This window comes from Passer montanus, unplaced genomic scaffold (assembly GCF_014805655.1).
Source record: "Passer montanus isolate IOZ18808 unplaced genomic scaffold, ASM1480565v1 scaffold33, whole genome shotgun sequence".
NCBI lineage: Eukaryota > Metazoa > Chordata > Aves > Passeriformes > Passeridae > Passer > Passer montanus.
The window spans coordinates 7,708,235-7,721,961 of NW_024368041.1; the positions used below are offsets into that span (position 1 = coordinate 7,708,235).

A 13,727-nucleotide genomic window follows, 5' to 3' on the forward strand; every position below is an offset into this window, starting at 1 on the left:
TTGTGAATGATGAAACTGAAGAAAAAACCTCAATGAAAACTGGCTAACCACTGAGGAAGCTCTGTGCTTTGGGCATCCACCTGATATTGAACTGATGCTGCTTAACTCAGCAATACGTGAAAACAGATTTCACATGAGAACAGCTAACCATTAACTTCCAGTATGAAACCACTGTCTTCTGCCCAGCTCTGGCTGAACTAATTAAGGAGCCTCTACACTCAGGCACAGACTTGTCAGTGACTGTCAGTCATGATTTGGTACAATAATGATGATTTGTTTCAGGCTTTCCAACACTCACGTTCTGAAAACACTGAGTGGTAAGAAATAATAACCAACAACTTTGCACCAAGAATCTAAATTACTTTCTGTCTACTCAACTGGTATCTCAGCCCATCAGAGAACTTCAGAAAGTATGAACTTCACAAAGCTTACAACACTTAATAGCAAAAGCTTGCATAGGATTCATGTACTCTATGTGAAATAGTGGACATCCAGAATGAAGCTGTTTTCAAAACACAGAAGGACTGCCACTCTGACAGAACAAATGTTTAAATGCCTAGTTTGCAGTTCAAGCTTGCACTAGGACTCCTCTTGGTAAGCATCACCACCTTGAAATCCATGTGAACCAGCTGTGGACAATGGGACAGATGTTCTCAGTTCATTCATCCTAACGGCCCTTGGATACAGGCGAGAACAGGATCCAGCTCAAAGTCTACCTGCCCTGGCAATTTTCAGATGTTCCTGCTCTCTTGGTTCAGTTTCAGACTTGAAATAAAGTTTGTGGAAACAGCTCTAAAAAACTTGGTACCCTTAGAAGCACACACTAAAACATAAAAACCAATTCCAGTCCAAAACAGAACCACAAGTCAAATACATCCCACATCTTTTGGGTAATAAAAAGAGAAAACTCAGAAATGTTTAGTAATACAATTTGATTTTTACTTCAGTAACAATAACAGATGTCTAAGCTATAAAAAATAATTCATTGCTAAGATCATATTTCAAAGGGAGTGTCAGGGCATCTGCAGATGAACCCCTGGTTCAATGCTAAATGGATGTGAACTCTGGTGTTTAACATCAGTGACTGCAGACAAAGATGCTTCTATATCTGTATGGCAATTGTATATGAGACTAAGATTAGCAAAGCAGGCTACCACTACATCAAAGTGACCACAGTTCTTCACAAAGAGCAAATGTACTGGTTGCTTGCTATAAAACCACTTTCTTGACTTCTGATTGTAAAGCTCCAGCTCAAATCTTTCTTCTCCATTTATTTTCATTTATCTTGGTGAGGAAAAATTGCATTTTGGAACTCCACATGTTATATTAAATCTGTCCCTATCCAGTGTAATTTATCAATGCTGCCACAGTACCTAATATTACTTGCTACTCTCAAACCCATGTTTTAAATTTGTAATTTAATGATAGAAATGGACTGTGAATGTATCAGAGGGTCTACAGTTCCATTATAATTTTTCAAGCTTATTTCATTTTCCTTCATTTTCTCTAATTATTGTACTTTCACAGGATCCATTATCTCTAAGCTGTTACAGTTGCATAGCAGCTTCACCTCATATTATCTTAATTTTAAGGGGTTTTTTGTTGTTTTTTTGTTGGGTTGTGGGGTTTTTTTTTGTTGTTGTTGTTTTTTTTTTTTTAATACCTTTTGTAGTTAATGTATCACATTATATTGTTGTGGACTTGCAAGTGGAGGGTGATGGGTGGACTTGACCTTGCATGCCTGTTCCAACCTAAAAGATTCCTTGAAAACTTCCAGAAAGGTTTACATGCTGCACTGTAGACCAATAGGAGGGACACAAGGTTTTATACATATACCCCTTCCAACATTTCAGAAAAGAAATAAGAAAAAAGGGAAAACTAAAAGATATTTGAGAAGCTTGTATGGCAAAAGAGGATATTCACACAGAACTAGTATTCAGCATGAAAATTTATATTTTCATCCACTTACACATAATGGTTTGTTTCCGGGACAAGCCATTACTTTGGCTTAGTGGAAACAGTAAAATAAACTATCATAATCTTCATTTTTGCATCTCAAAGCTCTACACAGAAAAAAACCCTGCCAGTTGAACATCAACTAGGAGGGAGTTTTTTAACCTTAAATATTGCCAAATAAACTTTTTCACTTATAGAAGTAAGTTGGAAAAAAAAAATGGTTGGGTAACCAGCAGACAAATAAGGAATTTTAGAAATGCAGAAATGGGACTTCTTTAGCTGTTTAATTTAGAGTTGTGTTTTAGTTTTTGTTTGTTTGCTTTTTTTGGTAGTGGAGTTGGGGGTAGAGCTGTGGTATTTTAGTCCAAGTGATACAACTTCTGGTTTTACTGAAAAAAAAAATTAAAAAAGACTGCAAGAATTATTAAAGCAAGTTCTGTGTCTAATAGTCAATTACTCAAACAACTGAACTTTCTACTTTTGGTAACATATTATCTCCTGTATTTCTTTTGAACTTTCATATATCCAAACCCTGGAGTGATTTAGTACTGGATGTAAAACACAAGCAAAATTTTTAAGAACTCTCTACAATAGGATTTCACTCCTCAAAAAAACCATTGAAATATTCTTAAGGTAGGAAGAGAAGGGATATCATTCCTACACCTTTAAATGATATTGGCATTTGCTCTCCATTGCATGTTTAACTTCCCCATGACTACCTGGCATCACTGTTTTGCCACAGTGGATGCTTCCTTTGTTTTTATGCTGTTAACACCCAGTTGTGAAGTGTTCCTGAATACCACTCAAGTGATTCAACAGCTCATTTATCTAAGATACACAGATGATATAATTTATTAGGTATATGACAGAATTTAACAGAGTTCTGGCTCAACATCATCAAAACAGAAATGAAACCATGTCCTGTCCCAGGAAGTTTGCAGCAGTGTTCATCCACTTGCACAACACAAACAGTAAGACAAGGAAAGGGCAGCAGGGCTTTCCCATTCACATGTTAGTGGTGTAGGAGCAGCTCTGAGCAATGCCAAGACCCACAGCTCTATTCTCTAATGCTTGAATAGAGGAGTCCTTATTCCTTATAATCTAGATTTCTACTCTCAGGGTAAAAAAAAGAACAAAAAACCAAAAAAACCCAAACACTTTCCTCAGGACTGTACTAGGTCATATGAACAGCAAGGAACTTCTACCACAAAACCGCCCCCCCAAAAAACCCCAACAAACAAACAAAAAACCCAGTCATAGAAGAGTTACAGTCACATACCACCTAAAAGACCTTTTTACTGGTTTTAGTGAGTTCTAACCATCAACTGTTCATCAACAGTATCAAAAGTTGAGAGCTGAAGCCCTAGTTACTCCTCTGATAGGTAAAACTCTAAGACGAACTTAGACTAAGCTGATTATGCTACAGCAATGGAAGCATCCCACACAGCATCTCTGCTGCTCACAGACAATGGATGTCTTTGAGATTGCTAAGAACACAGTTTAGATTTTTAAAAGCCTGAAAAGCCCTTCCTATGGACACCAGCAGCAGTAAGTTTTGTCACAGGCTCTGGGCTGAGCAGTTTCTAGGTGACAGTCAAGCAGTTCATTTTAAATCCTTCCCCTGGGGTTCCCAGGGCTGCCCCACTATGCAAATCTCAGCAGAGGCAGCTCCTTCCAGTTGTAACTCATCCACAAAAGGAGGCAGGACTTTCCAAAGGATGGCTCCATCAGAGTCTTGGGACAAGCAGAAATTTCTGTCGAGGAAGACAGAAGAGCTCTGCTCCTGTCAGAGGAACTGTCATGGAGCACTGAGACTCTTGAAAGCGCCTCCAGCTTGTCCAGGAGCTCTGTAAGCTCCACCTACACAAAGATTTGCAATAATTGTTGCTGCTACAGTTAAAAAACAGAAGAGGGCAGGGTATGAAGAAGCTTTTCCAATCAGCTATACATTGCAGCAATACAGTTTTGAAATTATTCTAGTAAAAACATGGATGATTAGAATTCTAAAAGCACTTGTATCAAGCATTAACTGTCCAGAAAGGAAGAATCTAACCATGATATTTTAACCTGGGATCTCAAATTGGGTAGCATGTGAGATGGAAAAACACAAGAATTGAAGAATACAAGGTAACAAACATGAGAGAGATAACACAGGAATGTCCAGGTTCAGTTCCTAGGGACTGCTGTGTATATTCAACAGCTTTGTCCAACAGGCAGGAAAATAAACTAAAAAACCAGAAGCTCTAGAATAAGGTCTTAATTCCTGCATTGTAATTTAACGGCACTGAGTCTCAACAGCTGAACACTATTTCTTTTCAATAATTTCTCAAATTAATTCCATGATCACCTAAAGGGAGGCAAGCTGAGGGGGTGTCTGGTCACTGGAACAGGCTCCCAGCAAAGTGGTCATGGCACCAAGCCTGACAGAGCTCAAGAAGTGTCTGGACAATGCTCTTAAGTCATATGATTTAGTGGTAGGGAGTCCTGCAAGGAGCAGAGAGCTGACCTTTAAGATCTGTGTGGGTCCTTTCCAACTTGAGGCATTCTATGATTCTAAATAATAAAACTGCAGTTATGTGGTCAAGCAGTAAGATGAACACAAGAACTAAAGGGATTTATGTCTATAGTTCAAGTGCTTACAGAGTTAAAAAAAAAACAAACCAACAACTCTCCCCCCAGAAAACTTGGAATTGTCCTTTAACAAGTATTTTAGAGTTCTTCTTTAAGTCAGGAAGTGAAATAAGCAACATCTGACATCAATCTAATAGAACAGACCACATAAAACTGAATATGAACCTCCACAGTCACCTGCTTCAACAAGCACAGCTTTTCAGGTCAAATGTCTTTCTGATGAGAAAAGTTTACATATTTTGCTGCCCTGTTTAAAAGTGACTTTTCAAAAAGTCAAAACAACCCTTAAATTAATGTTTTTGATTTGAAGGCTCATTGGACAAACAGAATTAAACAGTTCATGTTGTCCTGAACAATTATTTACAGGTAAAGAAAAATAGCAGCTTTACCTTCATAAACAAATCAGCATGGCTAAAGTCTCAAGCAGAGCACAGTTTACTAAATAAGCCTTTAAACCAAATTCAAAACGCACTTATTTTTAAGCTACTCTATTAACTATTGCAGTAGGACTACTACACGTAAAAGAAAGATATTTTGGAAGAGCTCGACACTGAATTCCACTTGATTACAGTGAAAAAGTCTTGTCACTGATCATTTGCAGATTACTACGATCATCGTTCAAAGTTTAACTTATTTTACATCTACTGTGGAAAAAAAGATACCACATTATATTCCCTCAGCATAAGCACATTATTTACATTGATAATACACACTATTAAACTTTAAAAAACACAGCATTGCATAAAAGCTTCTAACACCTCAATCTACTCCTGTGCTATTGCAGCAAGGCACATTAAACAAGCCTCAAGACAAAATACAGCAAATAAGTACAAGGCAGCTCAGTTCAGCCTAAAACAAGTCAGCTACTTCTCTTTTTTTGCCTTAGACACCACCATTAATGCAAAATAAATGCATGCTGGTAGAATGTCAGTATCGTGATCAGAATTTCTACCACATTATCTTGAGTGTCAAAATCACAACAAGTACTTAACCTCCATGTACTAAGAGCCATTTACACAAACCCACTTTCACATGAATGAGAAATCAATTCAAGAGGCTCTGCTATAACAATATCTTTAGAGCACCCATATCAAAGGAGATTGTTTTTAAGTTGTGGCACAAATGGGAAGTACAAGTGGTTTCAGTTGTCAGAAAGGCAATTTTTCTTAACATATTTTACATTCGGTAACATCACCGTGGCAGGTTATTCTTTTACCCCTGATCTTGCCACATTACCCTGCTGCTGGTATCTGGTGGGCTTTGCACGGAAAGCTTTTAGAAGTATTTGTAATGTCACCACTTTCTGTGTTGGTTACATAGGCTTCCACAAACAAACAAACCAACCCTTCTGAAAGCAGTAATTAAAAGCTACACATTTATAAAACCTATTTCCTTGTTTAATAGAGGAAACAGCACTGAGCAAAACAAAACAGAACCTAGATTTATATTCTTGCAGCATGTTTGACTTCACATAAACTTTCCCACTAGTCAAAATCAAACAAAATTATTTAAACATAGAATAGAGCCTTACTCAAATACAGCATCTCTTCTGCATGAGATCCTTCACTTCAAACCTTTTTTACGCATAAAGGTAAGGGGACAACAAATTTTCCTGCTCTTTTTAAACTTAATCCACATTAAGGGATTTGCACGAAAAGACACATTGTTACTGAAGAAGTTTTAAAGATTCTTCACAAGAGGAATTTAAAGATGTGTCAGTCAGACAAATGTTACTTTCATAAGAGCTATAAAGCCACAACAGAAAGTTCTCAAAATTAATAAGAAAATGGCAGGTATGCATTTGCTTTCACTATGTAAATGTAATACTGAAGGTGTTTTCATAGTTATTAAAATTAGCATAAATTAAAAACCTGTTAATCTACCAACAATATCAATGCAATATCAGTACTGGAACAGAGACTTCACAACATGTTAATCAGTTTGCTCAAAACATCTCCCCATCATCATTACAGGGGAACAATTCTGAGTTGCATGGAAAGATTTTTAAATCTTCAAGCATGCAGACAAGTTCAAGCTGCATGTAAGAGATAACACTAAAATGAGAGTGAATAATTATCAGAGATTATATGTGAAAGCAGAAGACAATTATCAAGATCTTTTCTGAACAACTGATACTCTGGAAAAATAATCCCATACAAGTTAAGTTAGCATAATGAAAAAGAACAGCTAATACAAGAAAAATAGGGCAAATACTGAAATGTTACTCATCCTTCGGTGTCTGTGATAAGGGACAGTTGAAACATCATAAGCAAAAGAAACACCACCTGGATAAAATGGGAATGCACATCTTCTACAACCATTTGGGCTAGTCTGCACCACATCAAGGACCAGCTGGGTTAGAATTTTTATCTTGGCACCAGTCATGCAAGACCAAGACAGACAGACTCTGCCCCAAGGGATGCAGCACCCACGTGTCACATTCTCTTTTCAGCACAGCCCCAGCACTGGGCGCCTGTGCTGAGAACCTGGGTCAGGTCTAAAACACAGTAGAGCTCAGCAGGGTCTCAGCTCCTGCCTTTCCAAATCAAAGTTACTGCTGGAAACACTGAAACCAAGTTTGTGCAGCACTACCCCAAGCTAAAAAAGACTTACTGATCCTAAAGGAAATAGTGAATTAAGGTAAATACTTTACCACAGCTGCAGACAAAGAACTACTTCATAGAACTACCCAGTTTCACTCAGCATGGCCATCCTGTTAAACTTCTCCCTCCAAGAGAGATGGGGAGATGATGGGCTGGAAAAGGAAGCCAAAGTAGGGAAAAAGACAGAAGACTTCAATTCTAGACTAATGAGCTTTTCAGTCTTCTGTACAGGGCAAGTTGCGCACCCGAATTTTGTGAAAGACACACATTAATTATTCACATCATATACAGTCAGAATAATCCAAAGTATTATCCTAAAAGTTACTATCAGATAATGATAATGTGGTTCAAAACTTATGGTGGCAATGCAGTGCTTTGGTACCTCAAATGGTGGCACACTAGATGCCAGAGGTTTTTTCTCTTATAAGCTGAAGGTCATACACTTTCAAACCCAGCATTTAGGAATGAGTCTCATATGTATTTTAGCTTCAGGAACTGCAATTTTACAGGCAACAAAACTCTTGAAATTATCACTCAGAAATAGCTGTACTATGAAAGTCATCTTTATATTAAAAAAAAAAAAAACTTAAAAAACTTTGTTTTTACTATGTCATTCTGACAGATAAACATTGCTGACTACTATAAGCTTTCAAAACTTTCCTATCATTAATCTAGGTTTGGCAGAGTAACCAAACCAAGCATTTTAATATTCTCCGCAACAGCTACACAAAATAACTTTATAAAGTTATCCCTGACTGCCTATAAAATTTAGGCAAATTAACTGGCAAGCGAAGATTAATAATGCATCTGTAAATGCTTAAATCATGAAAGCTTCATGTCTCTTATTGGCTAGGATGTGCTTCTTTCCATGTTCATCCTTGAACCCAGCCATGTCACCCCATTTGGGCAAAGAACCCTCTCTTGGCACAAGTTTAACGAGCCCTGCAGCTCAAGTGGCAGCAGTAAACAGAAAGGTGAGAGCCAACCTTTATGGAAGTTGTATAGTAAAGTGTAATTACAGAGGAAAACTGCTGCTTCATCTACAACATTAAGGATTTGAGAAGTGAGCTGTAACTGGTAGCCACTATCAATGTGCATATGATTTACCTATGTCAAGACATTCAAAAAAATTCAAATTCTCAGCTTTCCTTGTGATTACTGTGTAATACTGTAGTTCAACACCTTCTTAACTTATAGACTGGCAAACTGCTATTAAGTGGTCATAGCTCTTCAGTGATGATCCTATTATTGTTCTGTACCTAAAAGCAGCCTGCACATGACTTGGTGTGTCTGGGAATCACAAGATGTCCTTAGTTTTATTACCATACATTATTCTCAGTGAAAATTAGGCCTCAACAAACATCCATTGAATAATTACAACCACATTAATGGCATCTTCCAAAGCATCTGGACTTCTGTTACGGCTTCCTTTTTTCTCTCTCCAGACTCTGAAGGACTATATTTGAAGTTTCACTGTTTGCACTATCACACTTCAAATAGTATTCATACAGAACACAGTACAGACATATCGTATTTGTCTCGGCTAAAAAGGCAAACAGACTATGTCTAACATGTCATTACACGAAAAAAAAAGCAAGTCTTTTTTTTTCTATTGAGAGAGCAGGAATTTAATCAATTTGTATTCCAATTTAAATGTTATCCCCTGCTACTGAGTCTTTGTTAGAAAGAAGTCTTTGTAAGACAGTTAGAAAAAAAAAATTCATTAAATTTCTGCTTTCAACAGATCAAAATACTTTGTACGCCTTAGCCTAAAATATGGAAAACAAAGAAATATTCTACAAGCAAAGAAACCCAAGCAAGTGTTTACCAGTTAGCAGTATCTTCTTGCAGTCTTAACAGAGAACTCCTTTCTTCAGATTATTGATGCAGCAGCTCGTCCTCACAATCTGAAAGAACAGAAGAACCCCATTAGACATAAACAATACATGGTATTTCAATCACATAAACCAGTGCCAGGGGTAAATCAAAGTTAATCCTGCAGTGCCAAGGACCCTACATAATCCTTCAGGAATGCAAATGAGACATGCCGATTTCAAAAACACTTGGTGATTTTATGGAAGTGACATTACAAGCAAACAGAGAAGCATCCTTACAAACTCTTCTGTGAGTCAGTAAGGCTATTAGCTAGCCATGATCACAAGCATCAGAAATAGAGCATTGCATCTCAGCATTACCGAGTTAAGTTACATATAGTTACAGCACAAAAAATAGAGCATTACATCTCTGCATTACGGAGCCAAGTTACACATAATTGCAGCAGAAAAAAGTAGGTCTCAGTTCAAGCTTTATTTACAGTGCCACATATATTGCACACAGGGAAAAGCACTTCATTGCTACAGTTTTCATCAGTTAAAGAAAAATCCCAGCAATGGATGTTTTCACCTATCTGAACTTCTCTGGGGTTGCTATGATTTTCTGCTTCCAAACTAAGCTTCTGGTTTAGAAAAATCCGTATTTGTATGGTCAGACAAAACAGCATTTCCTACGGAAATGCAGCACTGAGATTCCATTGCAAGCACTTGGAGGGTATTTCAGTTCATTTGGAGTAATTTATATAGCAAGCAGCCTACCATTTTTAGTACAGTAACTGGGTGATGAACTGCCCAGAACTGGTAGCTTTCTGTTGTGGTGAAAGGTTCCTAACTCTTTTCCCTTTGGGGTTTTGTAGGCTGCTTCTCTTTCAAGGATTTCAGTTAATTTAAATATTTGGGTATTGTCACTTAAACTGTCTCCATTAAAACCACTGCTGCTCCTGCTTCAGGTATTCCTGCACCAGAATCCTGCTTTTTAATATCCCACATCTCAAAGTTTCTTTTAAAGAGTGATCTTCCCATTCTGTCCTCCAATTCTCTTTCTACTTCTTAAAGCAAAGTCAAGCATATTCTGCAACTTGTCTGTTTTTAGCACGAACTAGGTTTAGAAATATAAAATCCCTGTCATGTCATTTCAAATCCAGCTGAACAGGCATGAAATATTCAGCGTTAATTTGTATTTAATCAGCTATCAGCAGTTCCTCTTGTATCAGTTAATCCTGATTAATGGGCATTTAACAAAAATATGTTGCTTTGCAGTTAAATTTCTAATCACAAACACCATAACATTACTGATTTGTCCCATCTTGGGAAGGGTGGAGGGAAGAGGAAGATTTATCAAGTATCAAGGCTGGGGAATGATTTTAGTCACAGTGAAAACTCCCATTAAAAGATGCCATCCATTGCCTCCTGCCCTCTTTGCAAAGGAAAAATTTGCAACCTGAGGAGCTAGGAGAAAAGAAGGCAAGGACTCTGAGACACTATGCCAAACATAATGGCAAAATAAAACCAAGGCATCCTATTCACAGTTACATCGAAACAAATAATTACAACAGACAGCTGAAAAGCAAAACCAAAGAAAGAGTAATATTCACTAATGATAACTTTTGCCAATTTGTGTCAAGACAGTACCTAAGATAAGCAACTGCCTGTCAAGTTAATGTGTTGGTGGTTTGGGTTTTTTTTCCCCTCCAAATGTTGTAAGAAACACTATTTCTCTTTCTTGCAGAAGGGGAAATCTAAAAAAAAAACATCCAAAACACATTCACTCCATTAATGCACAGGCTTTGTTTAAACAATTGTTCCACCACCCTATTCAGTCCCCTTCATTCATGGACCTCTTGCCAGACAACTGTATAGGTTAAGAATTATCTTATAAACTGAATGGAAGCCATAAGATCCTTTCATTCATGCTGCTTAGCAAGAGCACAGCAGAGCAGTTCTAGCACTGCCTACAGTCCATAACAGAATTGGAAGTCTTGCTGCCTGAGTGACCATTTAAGAAACGCAACAAGTTCCTTCAATACACTCAATAAAAAACATTTTCTTCTACTCTGCTACACTGCAGTATGAAAAGCTTCTTATTCAGTACCAAAAATGGATTTTTTTTCAAGCATGATTGATCATTTCATTAAACAGAAAAATTGTTCTATTTCCACTGTTCCACTGTCAGGACACATGGCATCATGTTGACAAATTCAAATGGTTAAATCTCCTTGTAACTGCTGAAATCACAAGCAGGATTTTGGTTTACTGAAAAGAATATCTAAGCCCACTGGAGACCCTTGTGCCCTCTCCAGTGCTACACTGCTCTCACTCCTGGCTGCTCAGCATTCCCTGTGCTGTAGTCCCTCCTCCCTGATAACCCATTCCTGCAGACTGCCTTCAGGTGAGAAAGGGAAGCCAGTGCCAGCAGCAATAGCTGTGGGGCCATCCTGGATGGGAGAATCCCACCTGGCAGAACTGCCATAGGTTACAGTGGATTGAAGAGATGATGGACACGTCCAGAAAAGCACTGGAAGCACATCATCTGCCAGCACAGGGCCAAGAATTCAGCCTGGTGTGATAGGAGGAACTGGAGAGGAAGGAGGCAGCTGCACAGGAGCACTGGGCAGCCCTGCACACAGCAAGGGGGAGCGTATACAGAAAAAGCTGCAGAAAACGTGACTCCTTCAGAAGATCTTTACAGCTTTCAAGGGAAGAATTCTTTATATATGATCTAGATTATTTCTATTCAGTCCATAAAACCTGTCAAAAGAGATTTATTTTTCTTTTTAAATAACACATCCCCAAACTGTAACCTATGGTATAAATAGCATAGCTGAGAAAAACCAAGTTAGCTGCCATCTTAGTTTACAGACAAGATTTGTTCACAAACTGATTTTCTTTACTTCAACAGACCTTTGTGGAGTAAATTAACATTGTTTCTTTGACAGGCTAATGAGAATAGCAGGTGAACAACAAAAGAGTAAGCTCACTCCCAGGAGATATCCTTGCCTGCCCTCCACACACTGTGCTGGCATAGCTTTGTAGGATGATGAATCCAAAAGAAGGAAGCAGACAATAAACCTACTTGTTCCTGCTAAATTAGGGAGACTTCACCTCTTGATGTAAGCGACCATCCCTTACTTCATTAGTTTTGTCACTTAAGGGGAAGGTGGAATTAGCACAGCACCTGATTAAATCTTGTTCTCCATACAAAATTCATGCTCAAGAAAACCATTAACCATAAAGATGCAAAAAGCCTTCTGTGAATCGCAGTGTTTGCTTTTCCCTGGTGTACATGTTTCAACAGGCAGAGGCACAGCAAGTGCTTCTCAAGCCTCCAAGTTTCACATTCATTTGAGCTACAAGGAAGAAAACTTCTGAGAAATTTATTAATGGCTACGTCCTCAGGAGCAAAGGGTAAAGCCACTAACACAGAGCTTAGTTGGTTTTAGTGAAAGATTCAGGGCACTCCATCCAAGACAGCTTGCTGAAATACTGAGGCAAAACAGGCAGTCATTGTCAGATATAGTGGTGCCTACACAGAGCTTCAAGTTAAATAATTTTGCAGTTTTTGCCACCATTAAAGCAAGACTGATGCTTGCAGCCCGTGTCAGAACTGGCTACATGTCTTCACAAGCAGGTAACAGGAATGACTCGGGGCCGAGATGCAGAAGGAAGCAGATGCAGAGGTCAGTCTGTCCTTGGATACTGCCCAAACCTTCAACTGCTGACCCAACAGCCCACACTCCAGGTCTCTGCCTTGCTCCAGTCAGACAATCACATCCCAAGGACACTACTGAGGTGACTATCTGGAGCCTGAAATGCCATTTCATTTCCTCTTTATTTGGTAACCTACACAGCACCTTCAAAAGCCCAGACAAATGGAGATTCCACAACTTAACATGCAGGCTATTTCAGCTCAAAAGCTTTCTCTGAATTCCATTTAGGAGTGACTCCACCTAGCCTGTATACCTACACTGTTGTATAGATATGAACCACATTTAAAAACCACATTGCACACATCATCTTTGCCTGTGCTTGATCCTGCTTAGTCCAAAACATAGAAAGCACAGGAGACACAGTAATGTGGATTTAGGGTGATGTATCCTCCCTAACACAGATCACAACAGACTGCTAGACACAACAGCCCATCCCAGGACACATCTGAAATGCAGAGTATACAAAATGAGCTGAATTAAAAATAAGCCATAAAGATCCATAAAGATAACTAAGTGTCAGAAGGCTTATGGCAGCTTACAAACAATTCTGGTGTCAGACTAAGACAGCACACACATTGAGAAGTCAAAATAACCCCTGCAGAGCTTCTGGCAGGCTACTCTTCATAGTAAATAGCTATGCAAAAAAGAGCCAGAAAGCAACACAACCAGTGTCCTACAAAACCAAGAAAACATAAAAATACTAGAATTCACTAATAGGTCCACAGCAAGAAAATTTGAGCATTTCATATCCCTCTAAAATGATACAGGCTACTTTTTTCCCTTATGAACATATTTTGCCAAAACTTTAATTTTCAGTTGAAAGAGGAAATTCTCCTGTGATTTGAGGAATTGGTAGTCTGAGAACTGTTCAAAAATCCCCAGTTATTCGCTTCTGCACAGCTGAGAAAGTAAGCTGTAATTCCTTTATTTCCAGAACAGAAATGAAACAAAGTGTTTAAGATCAAATAATTACACTAAAACTCAATAGTTTGAGCTTC

The 13,727-nt window shown here is 38.3% G+C and overlaps 1 protein-coding gene across 5 annotated transcripts in view; it reads right to left on the reverse strand.

Moving 5' to 3' along the window:
* The window catches only part of CYRIB (CYFIP related Rac1 interactor B), a 93,712-nt gene that overhangs the window by 33,077 nt on the left and 46,908 nt on the right, over window positions 1–13,727 (reverse strand). For all 5 annotated transcript variants that reach the window (XM_039715422.1, XM_039715420.1, XM_039715423.1 and 2 more), the window contains exon 2: window positions 9,019–9,097. The gene's annotated coding sequence lies outside the window, so the exon portion shown is untranslated. The remainder of the gene's footprint in view (window positions 1–9,018; window positions 9,098–13,727) is intronic.